The sequence below is a fragment of the Caretta caretta genome, chromosome 6 (genome assembly GCF_965140235.1).
Source record: "Caretta caretta isolate rCarCar2 chromosome 6, rCarCar1.hap1, whole genome shotgun sequence".
Classification (NCBI taxonomy): domain Eukaryota; kingdom Metazoa; phylum Chordata; order Testudines; family Cheloniidae; genus Caretta; species Caretta caretta.
Window position 1 is genome coordinate 73,422,488 of NC_134211.1, and position 19,435 is coordinate 73,441,922.

At 38.1% G+C, this 19,435-nt stretch overlaps 2 protein-coding genes across 3 annotated transcripts in view; one reads left to right on the forward strand and one right to left on the reverse strand.

Moving 5' to 3' along the window:
- Window positions 1-8,609, reverse strand: part of CHRM5 (cholinergic receptor muscarinic 5) — an 84,271-nt gene extending 75,662 nt beyond the window's left edge. For both annotated transcript variants that reach the window (XM_048854645.2, XM_075129726.1), the window contains exon 1: window positions 7,733-8,609. The gene's annotated coding sequence lies outside the window, so the exon portion shown is untranslated. The remainder of the gene's footprint in view (window positions 1-7,732) is intronic.
- AVEN (apoptosis and caspase activation inhibitor) overlaps window positions 1-19,435 on the forward strand; it is a 181,199-nt gene that overhangs the window by 65,486 nt on the left and 96,278 nt on the right. The gene's annotated exons all lie outside the window — the stretch shown is intronic.

Below are 19,435 nucleotides of genomic sequence, written 5' to 3' on the forward strand. Positions count from 1 at the left end.
TGTGGCTGTTTGTGTATAGTGTGTGCAGTATGCAATAACTTGCTTGTATTTGTTAATTTTATTTTTGATATTTTTCTTTTTTGTTGTTCATGTTGTTAATAATAGAGAGTTCCTTAACAAATGTTGGGATAGCCTTTTCCCAAACCTCCCTACTTGGAAGTATTTTAATGTACTACTTCTTCCTTCTGCTGCAATGATTGTAAAAAAATGGTGTACAGGGGTGTATAAGAGCTATAAATCTCCTAGCAATGTTGACAAACTTGTTCAATAATGGGAAACATGAGAATTTATAGTCCGTAATTTATCATAAACTAAAAATACACAAATATCCATGAGAGGCATTTTTATTCTAAAAAAATAGCCAGTTAATAACAGCTGTGTAGACGCACAATGACTTTCACGTCATAATTGTTGAATACCTCAATATGGTGAAGGAGGCTCCAGAAAATAATTTGTTTCTAAATACTTAAAATCATTCCAAATTCTGTTTTCCTGAAGCCTGTTAATTCCACGCTACTGTCAATTTCCAAGATTATAATTCTAAATTGAAAATTAATGCATCCAGCAATAACTAATGAGATTAGTATTTGCTCTACCACAAATCCAACTGGTTGAACAAACTATAATATATGATAGAAAGCTGCCCTAACATGTTTTTTGGAAACTGCATTACTGTGGCATTGAACAGTTACTGCTGAAAATATTGTGTTACAGTGAAAAGGGTTCATTTAATTATGAAAGAAAACCGTAATAGGTTAAACAGGGTGAATTTAACATGGACAAGATATATTTTGGTGGCAATGGTAGTATACTTCCACACTGTCTGTCAGTCAGGAAAAGGTGATGTCCACGTAATGACAGTAAGGATGATTTGCATAATTTAGATGACCATGAGTAAAGCAGTTGTTGAACCCCTTATTAAGGAGATTGTGTATAGGCATTTTAGAAACTGATTTTTCCCCTGGAGTCTTATCATTTTTTATTTTAATCCTGATAACGTGGCATGACTAAATTCATAAGCATTGTTGTACTCTTGCAACAGATTTTTAAAAATATTTAAATTCATTTATGGTGTTTGTTAGATCTGGTGAAATGTTCACAGCAAACAGTTTTTTTGCATGCAATGGCTTCACTGTACATTGGCAACACGCCTGTGAAATAGTGTCAATTTTGTGAAAAAAAAAAAGTATAGTATTTCCGTCAGGAGGAGTAGGGCAAATTTGAGCAGGTACCAACCAGTGTCACAAGCCTGAGAGCCCAGGACAACCTAGCTTTTATTCGTATCTCAAATCCTGACGGGCTTTAATAATACTGTGGATATATTATATCATTCTACAAACAGTTGGCCAGAGTCTCCCCTCCGTTATGTGGTGTACATCAAGACTAACTTTAATGAAGTCAATAAAATTAAAATGGTTCATAAATTATAAAGACAAAGAGAACCATTGTGACTACCTAGTTTGACTTCCTGACAACGCAGGGCATAGGACGTCCCTGAATTAAGTCCTGTTTGAACTAGAGCATATCTTTTAGAAAAACATCTACCACAAGGCTTGGCAAGTTGTTCTAATGGTTAATTACTCTCACTGTTAAAAAATTTGTATCTTATTTCTAGTCTAAATTTGTCTAGCTTAAACTCCCAGACATTGGATATTGTCATACCTTTGTCTGCTAGATTGAAGAGCCTTCTATTATCAAATTTCTGTTCCCTGTAAGTGTTTTATAGACTGCAATAAAGTCACATCTTAACCTTCTCTACGATAAATGAAATAGATTGAGCTCCTTGAGTTTTTCACTGTTAGGCATGATTTCCAACCCCTCAATCCTCTTCTCTGAACCCCCTCCAGTTTTTCAACATCCTTCTTGAATTGTGGACTCCAGAACTGGATTCACTACTCCCAGTAGTGGTCGTACCAATGCGCAAAACAGAGGTAAAATAACCTCCCTACTCCTAATCAATATTCACCTGTTTATACATATGCAAACTTGATCAGTAATGATCTTATCTTTTCTTGCAGGTCATTGATAAAACTATTATATTGCATAGGGTTACAAATGGATCCCTGTGGGACTCCTCTAGAAACACACCTGTTCAATGATGATTCTCCAGTTACAATTATATTTTGAGATCTAGCCATTATCCAGGTTTTAATCCATTTAATCCGTCCTGATTTTGTAATCATTCTAGTTTTTAAATCAAAATGTCATGTGGTACCACGTCAGATGCCTTACAGAAGTCTGTTTATGACCTGCACTATTACCTTTATCAACCAAATTTATAATCTCATAAAAAAATCAAGTTAGTATGACAAAATCTATTTTCCATAAATCCATGTTAAAGGGCATTCATTATATTATCATTTAATTCTTTAATAATTGAGTTTTGTGTTAGCTGTTTCACTCTTTTGCTTGCGACTGATGTCAGGCTGGAAGACCTGTAACTAACTGGTTTCAGAGTAGCAGCTGTGTTAGTCTGTATTTGCAAAAAGAAAAGGAGTACTTGTGGCACCTTAGAGACTAACCAATTTATTTGAGCATAAGCTTTCATGAGCAAGAGCTCTCTTCATCGGATGCATTCCAATGTAGCTCACGAAAGCTTATGCTCAAATAGATTGGTTAGCCTCTAAGGTGCCACAAGTACTCCTTTTCTTTCTGTAACTAACTGCGTCATCTCATTTACCCCTTTTAAATACTGAAACAACACTAGCTCCTTCCAGTCCTTTGGAAGCTCCCCAGTGTTCCAAGATTTATTGAAAATAAACATTAATGGTCTGGATTCCTCCTGAGCCAGCTCTTTAAAACATCTTGGGTGGAAGTTATTTCATCTGGACCTGCTGATTTAAAAATGTCTAACTTTAGTAATTGCTGTTTAACATCCTTCAGAGTTACTGTTGAAATGGAAAGATCCTCCTGACTTTCTGTTGCAGTTAGAGTTATTTTGATGTAAAATTCTTGTGGAAGGAGAATAATTATGCCTAACAATCTCCCTGTGAAATAGGCAAGTATCGTTGTTCCATATTTGACAGACGGGGGCTCAGAGTGGGTAAGTGCCTTGCTCAAAGTGACAGTTTTGAAATTAGGATTATAACCCAGGTTTTCTGATTTCCAGTTCAGGCCTAATCCACTAGACTACAATGTGTCCTATAGCAATGACTTAACATTTGTGACTCCTTCGTAAAATGGTGGTAATGATATTTGCCAGAGGCAAAAGAGAAATGAAAATGTTTTAAGAGTACACTGGCAAGTATGTGTAGGGCCTTACCAAATTCACAGCCGTGAAAAACACGTCATGGACTGTGAAATTTGGTCTCCACCATGAAATCTGGTCTTGTGTGTACTTTTACCCTATGCTATATATATTTCACAGGGGAAACCAGCATTTCTCAAACTGGGGGTCCTGTCTCAAAGAGGCGTTGCAGTGGGGTTGCAAGGTTACTGTTGCAAGGTTATGTTGTTGCCACCCTTACTTCTGCACTGCCGTCAGTGGTCAGAGAGTGGTGGCTGCTGGCCAAGGGCCCAGCTCTGAAGGCAGCAGCACAGAAGTAAGGGTAGCAAAACCATACCATGCCATCCTTACTTCTGCGCTGCTGCTGCCAGTCATGCTTCCTTCCGAGCTGAGCTCCCGGCCAGCAGCTGCCACTCTCCTGCCACCCAGCTCTGAAGGTAAGGCCACTGCCAGCAGCAGCGCAGAAGTAAAGGTGGCAATACCACGACCCCCCCCCCCCCCACAAAAACCTTGCAACCCCTTTTGGGTCATGACCCCTACAGTTACAACACCATGAAATTTCAGATTTAAATATCTGAAATCATGAAATTTATGATCTTAAAAATCCTATGACCGTGAAATTGACCAAAATGTACCGTCAATTTGTTAGGGCCCTAAGTATGTGGATAGGTATGATTATTATCCGGTTTTGCATATGGGGAGATTGAAAGAGAGATTAAGTGATTTGCAGGGTGTCATTGTGACCTTCTTAATAACTGGGGTTCTAATCCTGATTATGCCTGTGATTTCCTGTTTGACCCTCTCATAGGGAAACTGAGGCTATCTGTTAGATTGGCAAAATATTTCTCTACCTCATAGTAATAGGTGTGAGGCCTGGTAAAAATAATGCTTATAGAGTGTGATGTAAGTGCAGTTTCAGTCAATAAAAGAAGTAGCAGAGGTGAGAATAGAATTCAGGATTTTAGGCTTCCATGATTTTGTTCATTCATCTGTGCCATAGGGTCTCTAGGAAGATGATCCTGTCTGTCTTGCACCTTTATATGCAAGGGTTCCCACTCCTCAGGTTTTGCATGATTCCCTACAAAAGATGTTCACAGTTTTGCAAAAAAAAAACCCAAAAAACTTTTTACAGATTTCAGCCAACTCTATTAGTACTTTTTCTGCCATTGTACATCTAGAGTGCAAATTGTCATCATAGTGCCTCTGCACCAGTTACCTCATCGCCATAACTCTGTTTATAGAAAGAGATGTACTAAAGCGGCCATGGGGGAGATGGATAATAAGGTATGAAAAATCTCTCTATATTGGACTATAATTCAAGGTTAAATGCAAATGTGTGGCTAGTAATTAGAACACAGGATTGGATGGCAATGCTTCTGGGTTCTGTTCGTGCCTCTGCCACTGGCTTACTAAGTGACCTTGGGCCAGCCTCTTAGCTGCTCTCAGTCTAAAATGGATATAATACTTAACTACAAAGGAAATTTTGAGATCTACTTGTTTGTAAAGTGTTTTGTGCTTCTTGGATAAAGGGCATTCTAGAAGTGCAAAGTATTATTATATTGTTAATGCATTGCTTTCAGTTTAGATACTCTTCCACAGTAACTCAGAAAACAAATTACAATATTTTTTCAAAAGAAGGTTGTGTCTGCTTCTCATTGCATTACTCTTTTTATACTGGAACTTGATAGTGGATCATTAAGAATTCAAATGGATTAGTTGAATGACATGCAAGTTTATTTCTGGTGTCTCTGGAGATGGGAAGAGGCTTTAGCAATTCAGTATCATAATTAAAATTTTAAAGAGGAATAATCCAATGAAATGAAAAATTACTGCTGTTTGGTGATTTAAAATAAAAATTATTTTAGGTTGCGTATAATTTCTGAAATGTCTGTGTTCTTTAAATAGGTTTATTCAGGTACATTACATCTGACTTTATAGTCTGCTTTTACTCTTTCCATATTTTCTAAGTCAAAGAACATAAGAAGCTTAGATATGTAAGACTGCATTCAAAGTCTCTAAAGGGGGAAGTTTAGCATAGAATTTTGCAAGCTACATAGAAATCTAAAACTGACTATTTTAAAGTGTTTTCAGAAGTAGGCTTCCTTTCCTACAAGGAGGGCTTGGTTGCTCAGCTACCATTTTTTTTCTTTTTAAACACGGGTACTATATGCAGGCCTTAAAAATTGTTACATCCCACGTTTCGTAGTAAACTTTCCAGGGTGAGAGCCATCAGCTTCTGCAGAATCAAAGCTTGCATTTAAAACAACCAGGACAATAACATCCTAAATACAAAATGTTTCTAGCCCTTGTGACTGTAAAGATAACCTTCCCAATGTAAATCGAATGTAAACAATGCATCACTGTCTTCCAGAATCTGTGGACAAATAGGCTGCATTGCATCTGCTGTTGCTCAGAGTTTTATCAAGCTGCAGCAGTCTTTATCAGTGTTACTGCTGCCACAGGATTCTGAATATGTGCTGTGAAAACCAACAATTAGGTTAATTTCACTTCTTCTATTGCTTAAAATTTTTCCAAGCAGCAGAAGTAGCATCTGGAGCTATTCATTAGGGAAGAGGGCAGAAACTGGGAGAGGGGTAAAGTAGTGCCAATATCCCCAGCAGCAGCAAGAAGGCTGAGGGAGGAGTACAGTAGCAGTATGGTTCTGTTGAACCTCTCCATGCCTGCCATAGCAGGCAGGACACTAGAAGAGGGGATAGAGTAATGAAAATTTCCACCCACTGTAGCAGCCAGGAGACTCTGGGATGTGGGGGGTAAAAGAACAAATAGACAGAGTGGGAGGAGCGTCAAATTTATAAGACACCTGCTAGCTAAAGGGTGACATGAAAGATGAATCCCCCAAGCAGGCTTCAGGCTCAGCTCCCTGATAGGAATTCCAACGGGGTTGGCTTCTCACTTGACAGTTGCCTCTGGATAGGGGGAACCCACATATTTTTGGCTCTTCATTGTATTAGTCTTTGGCTAGTAGGTTTAGTCTTCTGGCGATTAGGTGTTTGGTAGAATTTCCGAGTCCTTTTATATATGTGAGTGGAAGTTTCTATGATTGGGTGGGTGGATGGATGGTTGTTTTGTGTTTGATGGGTAGAGGAACAGGCAAAAGAAGGGGAGAAATTATTTGAATAAGAAGAAAAGAGGTAAGGAAAAAAGAGAGCAGGAAGAAGAAAGGAGAGCCAACATATTCTGGGGGCCATGGAGGAAAGGAAGAGAGAAATACAAATGGGGAGAGAAGGAATGGAAGAACCATATATTAAAAGCAATACAAGAAAAGAGACATTCTTTCTTCTAGGAAAGAAAAGTGTGCTGAAACCAGTGAGGAACAGAGAGTAGAATAACAATAAGAGATCTATAGTAAGGTACATTTTAAAACAAATATTAAATAGAAAAATGAAAAGCAATGTTACAGTAAAAAGAACAGGAGTACTTGTGGCACCTTTGAGATAAATAAGATAGAAATAGATTTGTTAGTCTCTATCTTATTTATCTCAAAGGTGCAACAAGTACTCCTGTTCTTTTTGCTGTTACAGACTAACACGGCTGCTACTCTGAAATGTTAGAGTAAAATATAGTGTATATAAAACAGTGCACAACTGTTTTATTTTTTTTTATTTTCAGGGGGTGTGACTTTGTGGGTGTGGCAGCACCTTCATCAGGACTAGTAAGCTTAGTTTTTGGACTAGTAGATGTTGGGTATATTTTATTTTTCAAGCCCTGTCAGATGTTAGAATCTCACTGTGAAGTGATTCACAGGATATTTTTATGTAGGACCAATGACAATTTGGACTGTGTGCTCTGGCTACCCACACCCTTTGGCTTGTACAGTTGTGATCTGAGTTAAAACTATTTAGATACAAGATGTTCTTTTTGTAGTTCTGTTGAGCCCCTTATGTTCAATCATTGTATTGAAAATATATACATTTTATCTTTATGGTTTATTAACACTGTGCTATTATCTCATTGTACTGTAGTTTGCCTTTTATAAATGGCTGTAATTGACACTACCAGATTTAGTTGAGCTCCTATTTTTGTAAACGGGGATTTATTTTCCTCTAATAAAATATATCCTTTCAAATTTGATACTGCCATTGTGTAAAATGCTCTTTGCTTTAGTAGATTGACTTAGATAATGAAGTACAGAAAATCTATTTTGCAAATAGTAACAGAAGCATGGCTTATGAATGTGTTCTTTGCGTATATTTTCCTAACTATTAAATGCAAACAATGTGAAGGATTTAAATCTTAGTAAACAATTCCAGGTCAAACCCAGAGAAGGACATTAATAAGATTATTTGGAAAAAATAATTATGCAAAAGAGATCAGGTATTTGTACAGTGCAGGAAATTTAACAGGACAAAATATTTACCTGGGAAGGTTTGAACTTATCAGTGTAAAGGTTACACTTAACTGAAAATCACTGATTTATTGTCTTTAAAATCGTGGTAATATTATTGTGAGCAAAGGTGTACAGTAGTATATGAAATAAAAACTTACCTGGAGATATTTGATTGAATCTTATTGATCGAAGCTCATTTATCTGTGCTGTGTCTGAATATATGGAAAGATGCTCATCAGGTAGGAAGCTTTTCTATTTAAGTGCATTTTTCTCCTGTGGCTTGTGATTTCTTTCTCCACAGCATTTTTATTCGTTGCTGCTGCTTTCTTTTGTGGTAGTGGTTGTTTCTAATTGATTCTCAGGCATCCTGAATACTTGATTGGATTCTATATGCACCATTTTAGGTTATTCTGTTCTTTCACGGTTCCAGAAAGGGAGCTCTGAACTTCACATCTCTTCAAACAATAGAGGCAGATGAACATACCTCAGATAACTCAAGTGTTCAGTACTTATTAAAAACTGAGTAAAAGCTTTAGCAACCAGTAAATCCCATCTGTTTTCTGTAGATGATTCCAACAGTGAAAAGTTCTTGTTTTCCTATAAATTCAGTAGCTTCCACATTGTATGTTGCTTTGAAAAACTATAATGCAAGATCAGTGGACTTCAGGTTTTGTCTTAACTTTTCACCCATGCTTCAGCCTCATATTCGTAAGGGATGATGACGGGTCTGCTCCTCTCTGCTTCTAATGCTTCTGTCAGACACAGATGTGAAACGCTGTTTTTGAACAGGAGAAAAAAAAATCCCAAAGGGTGTAGTGTTTTGTCATATCTTGGGACAGTGAGCATGCATGGCATCAATGAGTAGCTGATATGAGCTATGCAAACCTGGCACTGAACTGACAGGATGATGCTTTCATACATAATAAACCTATTAATTATTTCTTCTGATGGACAGCAGTGTATACTAGAAGAAAAAAAGCAGCAGATTATAATATTAGGTTTGATAGGTGCTCTCTGTTTGAACAGCTTGTTATCAAGAAATGAATCCAGGAAAAGACTGCTGCTTTTGGGTATGATCAGGTAGAATGGACAGTGATTGTTTTGACATAGTAAGTGACGTATGTGGGGGTTAAAGCTCCCTTCAGATCAAGACCTCTTTATTGCCAGCTGGAATCAAAGATTAATCATCCAAAAAGAGATGACATTGAAAATTCTGGTTTTGTTTCAGTTTGCTTTTTGTTTGTGGATCTGGCTATAGTCTTGCGGTTTGTTTCATTTACAACTTTGTTGTGCAGGTTCAGCCTACACACTTGCTCTGTGTTTTCTCCATTGAACAAATAATTTTAAAACATTGTTTTTCTTACCTTAAATAATTTTTCATTCATTATGGAAGAAGTCACTTGCATGTGAAAAAGATACTGTTTCAGACTTGTTACCCGTTTTTGTTGGTTGAGACAATGGCTTTTTGACTTACAAATCCTTTTTTTAATTAGCTGTTAATTTCAAACAAATTGTTCTCCTTTTAATGTCAGTTGAATAATTGCTCTCAAGATTAATATGCCTCTTCATACAAATTAAATAATGTATTTTTAAAAATATATTTAACATAGCATAAACCCTCCCATCAAAAATCTGTCCTTAAAGATTACAGGGTAAAATCTTCATTCCTTGCACCCACGTATTTCTGTTAATGCTAATAGAAAACCTGTACGTGTATTGTGGGGAAAATCTTAGTTTAAAGCTACACTTAGAGCTTCCTAAAATATTAGAAACACAATAATTAAAAATACTGTTAAAGATTTGCCCCCTCCTCGGGAAACTTAAATTTATTTTAATTTTAAATTTTCTTGACAGAAACAATAACAAGTACAAAATTTTGTTTAATTTCCCTTTTGCCTTTGGCACATTGAGACTGGGAACAGAGATATGAAGTTTTGGTTGGGAAGAAATAGGATGCAATCTTCATTTCATGAATGGAAGAGGAGTGGGGAAGAGAGACTTCAAAAATAAGCCTGTGTGTATTGGCAGTCCATCATATGTATGGGGAACAACTTTCAGAATTTGCTCCAATCCTGCTTCAGCTGTACAAGCAAGCTCACCTTCGTCCTGCTTGTTAAATTGTTAGCTTTACAAATGCTTGGTCCCTTGGTTCATCCAGTCTGTTAATGATCACTGCAGTTAGTTCAAATCCTATGCCCCATACATAGGGCCCTATCAAATTCCCTGCCGTGAAAAATGTGTCATGGACCATGAAATGTGATTTTGTGTGTACTTTTACCCTATACTATACAGATTTCACAGGGGAAACCAGTGTTTCTCAAACTGGGGATCCCGACTCAAAGAGAGGTTGCAGGGGGGTTGCGAGGTTATTGTAGGGGAGGTCGTGTTCTTGCCACCCTACTTCTGCACTGCCTTCAGAGGTCGGAGAGTGGTGGCTGCTGGCCGAGGGCCCAGTTCTGAAGGCGGCAGCAGCCCAGCAGTAAGGGTAGCAATACCATACCATTGCCATCCTTACTTCTGCGCTGCTGCTGGTGGTGGCGCTGCCTTCCGAGCTACAAAAAGCTTGTGAGCCCTGCCACTGCCCCCTTTTGGGTCACGACCGCTACAGTTACAATACCATGAAATTTCAGATTTAAATAGCTGAAATCATGAAATTTATGATATTTTAAAATCCTCTGACTCTGAAATTGACCAAAATGCACCATGAATTTGGTCGGGCCCCACTCATGCATATTTCCAAATGGCTCTGGAACACCATGGGCCCTAAGCCTGGAGTTATGCTACCTAGCTGCTGGCTCCAAATCCAGCCCAGCGAATGATAGCTGTAGTTGCAAATCCAAACAATCAATGCTATTGCCCTGTAAAGGAAGGCATCTGAGCTGCCCATGGTACAGTGAATATGTGAGATAAAGTCTAGTGTTGGAATTTACCATCCAGGCAGGTTTTCAGGAGTAATATAGACTGCCTATTTCATAGTTCCTTTATCATCCTATGTAAGCACTGAATGTTTACCTAGAGTTTATATCCTACTCTGAAATGAAGAGGCTCTAAATTGGTTAGAATGTGACTTTTAGAAGATCAAATTCCTGCAAAATATTGGAACCTGATGAGAGGGTATTCGTTTGTGTGTAGCAATAAATATGCCTCCATATCTTAGGTGTATGGCTGGGTAATCTTGCAAAGGACAAAGAAAGCATGCTATTTTATTTATTTGTGTGTGTGTACACTCACAATGTCACTTTTTGTCTTTAAATATCTAAACCGTCTGTATATGTATAGCATCAGTGAAATGCACCCATCTCAGAACTGGTGGTTAACATGAAACTGTTGCACAATGGTAGGGTGAAGGTAAATCTACCACTACACACAAAGTGCCATAGGAGTCTAAGGTAACCAATTCATAAAGGCAAGAAAGTTCAAAGTCTTAAGAACAAACTTTGTCTGAAATCACTGTAGTGACTGAATGCCTGTCATCTCACTATGAACCATCCAGTGTACAGTGGGTGATTAATTCTTGGACAGACCTGGCTGTCATGCAAGCTTTGAGCAAAATGAAAACCTGGTGAGGTGCTCTGTAATGGTAGGTGATGCCAATCTCCATGTAGCTGTTATTAGACTTAAACCATTAATCTGGTCCTCTGCTGTTGGTCATCCTCTGAGTGAGCATTGGCACCCTTAAAGAAAGAAAGAAAAAAACTTATTAAAACCCACATCATGTTTTCTCTGTTTTCTCCTCTTGTTCCACCCTACCAAAAACAGTCCTAGACCAAAGTGACAGAAAATGTTCTTTGGGTATATTGGGGTGTAGACTCTCCTCAGGTAGTAATATCTTGAGGCTGCCTACATGAAAATTAAACAATGTATGAGCAATACAGTTATTCATGTTAAGAGGATCACAAACTTTAAAATAAATGTTGCATGAGAAGTAGGGAAGCACTGAAGTTGAAATCACCCTTACTTAAAATTCATAGGTATTGATGGTAAATAATTTGTGCATAAGGCCTCTCATCTTCAGTGTAAAAATCCAGTCATTACTCCCTCCTATGTGTTGCTGGAGGCCGTGACTAGCTTGTATGTGAGGGCCACTTGTTTAAAGCACTGGAAAACAGATTTTCCAGGAGTAACTTGTCAGTTAAACAATTTTAAGATTAAATGTTACTGAGGATTAGAGCTGTAAGAGGTTGGGTGAACATTAGTTAATGCCACCAGGAAGGGTGAAAATCTCAAATTATGAAAAAAAAACATTTAGATGTGCTCTGAAGGCCTATCCCTTCTTTCTTCTTTCTTTTTCTTTTTTTCCTTTCCCAAATCCTTAAACGTTTACTCACTTCCTCATCCCACTAAAAACAAACAAAAAATAAATAAATCGCACTCTTAACCTATGACTAAATGTTGTCATTTTGTTTCTGCAGTGCTGTCTGATTTCATGTTTTATGCAGCTTAATACTTCAGTGGTGACTTTTTTCGGGGGGGGGGGGGGGGGATGGAGGATACATCCACCACTATTTAAATCTCTTAAGAACTCCCTGTCTTTCTAAAGCAAATGTTGTAATTGTTTCAGTTCCTTTGTCTTCCAAGAGTAGTGGCTGCTTGTGTGAACAAAATTATTTCTCTCATTCGATTCTCTAGCCCTTCCTTTTGTAGTTGAATCTTGGTTTTCTGGTTTTGTTGCTGCTATACAATAATTAATTATTCACTATTGCAACTGAAATACTTCTATGCTGTGAACAGAATGTGTGCTTATCTAAATTGAATCCAGCTGTAAAATTGTCAGTGATCGTTGTAGAATTTTGTACATTATATTGTTTGTCTCTAAGAAAAATCAATAAATGTCTTAAAAAATGAAGGAAGTCTTCAAAGATTAAAAGCTTCGTAATCAACCAGACATTAGATTAACATTAAATCATTTTAGTTTAATTGTTTTCTGTGGGATTCAAGAGCATGATCACTTTATTCTTAGAGGACTTCCTAATGAAAATTTGAAAGGAAAAATCTACTTACGTCTAGTCTGTACTACTGCACTACATCGGTGCAGCTGCATTGGTGCAGCTTTGCTGCCGTAGCGGGTCTGGTGAAGCACTCTCCTGTCAGCATAATTACTCCACCTGAACGAGAGGCAGAAGCTGAGACACCTCTGTAAGTTGATGTGACTTACGTCGCTCAGGGGATGGTTTTTACACATACCTGACTGACATAAGTTACATCAACTTAAGCAATAGTGTAGACAAGCCCTTACTCTCTCTCCCATATAATAGAATAAGAAAGCACCCCATAAAATGGGTCTTCCCTGTTCTCTGAGAAACATGGATTAGAATAGCTGATAGCCTCTGAATAGAAGCAGAGGTACAATAATTTTTAGGTGGAAGGAAGTTATTGTTTGCAGAGGAAAACTGTTGGTGTGCCCAGGAGAATCTCTATCGCTTTGTCAAAATCCTGAGGACTGTCACCCTCTTGAGTTTCTTATCGGGCTTTGCATATGGCAATCCAGCTTAAAAATACAAGGAGCTTTCATTTCAAATCCTTTGAGAACTGAGGCAAAATAGTTTGTGATTTTTATAAGTATATACCTGGTTAAAATTTTACTAATTTGGGAAAAATGTTTTAAAAATTATTTAATACATTTTAATTATGACTTTATTTTATTTGAAGGATTCTGACCTTTGATGCTACAAATATTTGCTGAGAGTTTACCCAATTAGATGTCAAAGTGGGATTTGTGTGGTTAGGATTAAAAACATTCATAGAGGAAATTGGAGAATTTTTATTGGATTAAACTATACATTGATTAAAATGTGATATAATGATGATTTAGTAATCCAGTTTTGAATATTTTTATATTTGGCTTAATTGTACGTTAACTATGCATTTCATTTATATGTTAAAAATGTGACCATCCCTTTTCAGTGACTGATGTGAAAGGTAAATGTTGAGCTTATTGAATATATGGTGGGGAAATAATGAATGTTTCTCCAATATTTGAATTTCAGGTACATTTGGCTATTTTTGAGCAATTTATTATTTGTGAACCTTTGATACTCGTCTGCATGATTTGGTCAAATACATAGTAGCATATATGTATTCTACCGAGCAATGTAATCAATTCAAGCTTTGAACATCAATGCAAGATACATTACAAATAATGCATAACTGACATTTGTTCAGTTGTGATATCTGTTGAATATTTTTGGATACTGGATAGAGGCAGTTTCACTAATGTTTTATGAAACACAAAATTCTATACATTTTGGCTTTTGTTTGGATTAACAAATATTGTTTAACCAACTCTGTTTTATATACTCTTTTAGCCGAGAAGATGAGCTTGCTCTTATTATTGTCTTGTATTTTAGACATGAATAGCATCCAATAAATCTGACTTGTTTCATTTTTATTAGGAAAATATTGGACTTCAGTAGTTCATTATAGGGGTATGTACGATAGTGGTAAGATTGTTGCTACAAATTTTTGTAAGATTTCTGGTGTATGTGTGTGAAAGTTCTGCATGCACACTCTCTCTCCCATTCTCAACCTGACAATTCTAGTTGCCATAACAACTTGATTATAGCAGAGCATTTGCTGCTGTAGTTAAGGTTGTGTCAGCACTTCCATTATAAGCTGCTGTTTTCAAGAATTTTTAATTCATTCACACTCCTCAGAAAATGGCAGGTAGCATCATGCCTGTATAAAAAAAAATATTACTTCTTAAAAACATTGAGTAATTGTATGAAGTACAAGATAGGCTTATTGTTTTGAATTTTTTTTCTTTGTTGCTGTAGAAAAACAACAAAAACTTTGGTTAAAATATTGGCCATTTCCAGTGTGGCAGGGGCCTGAGAGTGAGCAAGTTTGCTTGCTCTTCCATAACCTATATACATACATAGATACATGAGTTTAAGGCTATAAAAGACCATTAGATCAGGGGTTTTCACGACAGATTTTTTGGTGGGTTCAGATTGTGGCCACCAACTCTTGCTAGCAGCTGCTCTGACAAATTTTCAAGGGGTGGGGAAAGGGCTGAAGTCTGGGGCCCATCACCGGAGCCTCACTACCCCAGGTGGTCATGCTGCTGGGGGAAGGGGGGGGCGCTGAAGCCTGCCCCAGGAGTCCCGTGGCTGGAGCCCTGGGCACTGCATGGTGGGTCCACTGCTTTGTACCCTCCTCCGCCTCTAACCAGGAGGCTGTCGTAGATTCAGGAAAATCCCCTGGTGGCCTCATTTGAGAAACACTGCATTAGATCATATAGTCTGTGTGCAGCACAGGTGAGAGAATTTCACCCATTTACCCCTATAATGAGCCAAATAACTTCTGTTTGGCTAAAGCATCTTCCTGAAGGACATCCAGTCTGAATTCGGAGACATCAAAAGATAGAGTCTCACCAATCACAGATTGGTCTCACCAACCACAGAACCATAGAAATGTCGGGCTAAAATGGACCTAGAAAGATCATCAAGTCCATTCCCCTGCACCGAGGCAGGACTAAGTATTATCTAGACCATCCCTGACAGGTGTTTGTCCAACTTCTTCTTAAAAATCTCTAGTGATAATGATTCCACAGCCTCCCTGGGCAACCTGTTCCAGTGCTTAATAATAATAATACCTGTTTTTTATATAGCACATTTAGTCAGTAGATCTCAAAGTTTTTAATGTATTTGTCCTCATGCACCCTTGGGAGGCAGGGTAGTGCTATTATCCCTATTGTACAGATAGGGAACTGAGGCACAGAGAGGCCAAGTGACTTGTCTAAAGTCGCACAAAGAGTCTATGGCAGAACAGGGAATTGAACTCAAGTCTCCCAAGCCCAGACTAGAACCTTGAACACTGCACCATCCTTCCTCTCCTATTTATCTGCCTGTATAGTTAGAAAGGGTTTCCTAATATCTAACCTCAATCTCCTTTGCCGCAGTTTAAGCCCATTATTTCTCATCCTACCGTCCGTGGACATGGAGCAACAATTGATCATTGTTCTTTTTATAACAGCCCTTCACACAATTGAAGGTTGTTATCAGGTCCCACTTGAGTCTTCTTTTCTCAAGACAAAATATGCCCGGATTTTTAACCTTTTCTTATAGGTCAGCTTTTCTAAATCTTTTTATCATTTTAATTGCTCTCCTCTGGACTCTTTCCCATTTGTCCATATCTTTCCTGAAGTATGGCACCCAGAACTGGCCACAGTGCTCCAGGTGAGTCGTCACCAGTGCCAAGCAGAAGGGAGAATTAACTCCCTGTCTTACATTTGACACTCCTGTTAATACATCCCAGAATGATACAAAACTTTTTTCACAGCTGCATCACGTTGGGACATATTAAATTTGTGATCCACTGTAATTCCCAGATCTTTTTCTGCTGCACTCCTGCCAAGTGAGGTATTCCTATTTTGTAGCTGAGCTGTATGCATGGATATAGGATGCTGTATGTACAGGTAAAATCACCTCCCTGCTCCTACTCACTACTCCCATGTTTATACATGCAACAATCGCATTAGCTCTTTTTGCCTCGGCATCACACTGGGAGCCCATGTTCAGTTGATTGTCTACTGTGACCCCTAAATCCTCTTCGGTCACTGCTTTCCGTGTTACAGTCCCCCTTTGGTAGCCATGGTCTGCATTCCTTGATCCTAGATATGTAACTTTGCATTTGTCTACATTAAGTGATATCATTTTATTATGGGTTTTACACTAGTATTGTGTTTTCTAGTATAAGAAACTGTCAACCAGTTTCCAGCCTGGCATAATAATAGAAAAAAACCTGTTTTAGTAATTGAAAATTTGTTGTATGTTAGAATCTCTTTGATAAGCCATTATTAAAGCAGCTGAAAAATTGTTTTATAGGTTCTTGCATTGGAGAGCCACACTTCTTATCCCAAAAATGCCATCACTTTTTATCTAGGCGACTGTCACCAACTCTAGACTCAGCCAAGTGTATATAAAGTTTTAAATTAACATGATCATTTCTAAGGAAAATGTTTGTAGTTTTTCTTTGAGTGTACTGTTCAAAACTAAAAAATGCTATTAGCTAGTAGTAATTAATTGACATTCCCAGTCCCTTACTTCTCTTTGCTGAGAAGTGCCCTATCAAATTCCCTGCCGTGAAAAACGTGTCATGGACCGTGAAATGTGATTTTTTACCCTATACTATACAGATTTCACAGGGGAAACCAGTGTTTCTCAAACTGGGGATCCCGACTCAAAGAGAGGTTGCAGGGGGGTTGCGAGGTTATTGTAGGGGAGGTCGTGTTCTTGCCACCCTACTTCTGCACTGCCTTCAGAGGTCGGAGAGTGGTGGCTGCTGGCCGAGGGCCCAGTTCTGAAGGCGGCAGCAGCCCAGCAGTAAGGGTAGCAATACCATACCATTGCCATCCTTACTTCTGCGCTGCTGCTGGTGGTGGCGCTGCCTTCCGAGCTACAAAAAGCTTGTGAGCCCTGCCACTGCCCCCTTTTGGGTCACGACCGCTACAGTTACAATACCATGAAATTTCAGATTTAAATAGCTGAAATCATGAAATTTATGATATTTTAAAATCTTCTTTTTGTGGAGTTCTCCCTTGTTGAAATCTGTTTAATTTATACTTATTAACCTAATATTACATTTTTGTGCTCATAACATTTTACTAACTCCCAATACTTACAAGTTTTCTATCTGAATCTTTGAAATTCAATACAAAAGCCTCCTGTACTCTTTCAAAAACATACTCTTTGAAAAAGCCACGTTCAGAAGACATTCACAAGCTGCATCTGTCTTCCCAGGTTTTTCTCAAAGAGCCTGGTTTAGTTTTCCTGTCATCTAATATTTTGTCAGTGTCTACTGTGTCTCTGTTGTATAAAGTTGTGGTGCTAAATTAGTGATAGTTCCACAATATATGGATTTGTGTGGAGTCTCAATCTGAGTGGTTTCCACTACACCCAGAGTTCCATACAAAATTTTGTAATAAATGGTTGCAACATTACATTTTTTTTTTAAACTTGGAAATGTATACAACTGTGCTAAGAATTCCACTTAGATGGATCTTTGCATTCTTGCTGTCTACAGCTATCAGAAACTATAGGATCGGGGCTGTGGAAGTATCTTGAGTAGATTATAGAATGGCTTCATGATTTGAAATTTCAGTGTTATTTAGTTAAGTGTATACGTTTATAGATTAGTTTGGAATTAGGAAGGGACAGTTTTAAATTGCAGGGTATTGGGAGAATTATAGTTAGAAATCTACACTTGCTCTGAACCTTTTGTTGTATAACTGATAGACTCTCATTAGTTAAACGAGATTGTTGTAAAATTCTAGACTAAAAAGAGCTCTCTCTGTCAAAAGAGAAGTGGGGTAAAGGATAAAAAGTTTGTCACTTTCTTGGTGGAACAAGAATATAGAACTAAGAAGAAGATTGTTAGGCTTAGTTTGTTTTGGAAAGTCTAAACTTACAGGTGTGTTTAAGAAATTACCACATTGTAGGAAGTTGGACTAAATCCTGAAATTATTGCAACACAGTGTTGATAAAGGCTAAAAGAGGGCCAGCTCTCAGAGTAAATGAGACCAGGGATATGGCTGTCATCCACTTTTTGCCTTTAAGGAAACAAAGAGAGGCAAGATTTAACAGATTGAGGAATCCTTGGTACCCTCATCCTGTTTCAGGGGAAGGGTGAGAGGATTCAAATATAGAGTTAAGCTGAAGAGGGTCGAACCTGAATTATTGGTTAAATGGTGTGAAGTCATTTAACCCTCCACCATACCCAATTAAGTAGAGAAGTTATCATCTCTCTCCATTATTACGTTAATGAAGTTGAGGCCTGTCACTTAAAACCCATCCCTGTATTTGTGTTTTTTTCACCTGCATGTCCTGATTTAAAATGACTTCTTACATACTTTTACTTGGAACTTTTAGTTTTGCATTGTAAAAAAGCAAATTAGATCTAAATGATTCTAGTTAGATACTATGAAGATTTAGTGACTTAAACACACTAATCAATATATTTGACTGCTACTTTATAGAACTATGGGTGTGTGTCAGTCTGTACCCCTATGTGCACCCCTTTTCCAAGATTATGATAAATTTTGTACAAAGTATGTCTTGTGAGGTATCATTTGAAAACTCATGATTTGCTGATCTTTCTTGTCCTGATAAAATAAGTGTGCAACATTTTGTGTAAAGTTATAAGATTCTACTGTTTGCGGTTACTAAGACATATTCCAAATCTGGGGAAGGAGCCACAAACCAGTTCCTCAGAGACAAAAGACAAAGTGATGCCTAAGCCAGGTGTAAATGAAATCAAATGGACCATCACCTGGTTAAGTGGCCATTCTTTGGCCAGAAAAAGGGTGTGAGAGAGAAATTTATATCTTGGCAAAGAAACAGCTGGAGATGCCTGTCTCCTGAACCCCAGCTTGAGATGATTCTCAAAGAAAAGGCAGAACACAATGCCATCCACAGCCTCAGAAACAACTCTGACATCATAATCAAAAAGGCTGACAAAGGAGGTGCTGTCGTCGTCATGAATAGGTCGGAATATGAACAAGAGGCTGCTAGGCAGCTCTCCAACACCACTTTCTACAAGCCATTACCCTCTAATCCCACTGAGGGTTACCAAAAGAAACTACAGCATTTGCTGAAGAAACTCCCTGAAAAAGCGCAAGAACAAATCCGCACAGACACACCCCTAGAACCCCCAATCAGGGATATTCTATCTGTTACCCAAGATCCATAAACCTGGAAATCCTGGGCGCCCCATCATCTCAGGCATTGGCACCCTGACAGCAGGATTGTCTGGCTATGTAGGCTCCCTCCTCGGGCCCTACACTACCAGCTATCTTTGAGACACCACTGACTTCCTGAAGAAACTACAATCCATCGGTGATCTTCCTGAAAACACCATCCTAG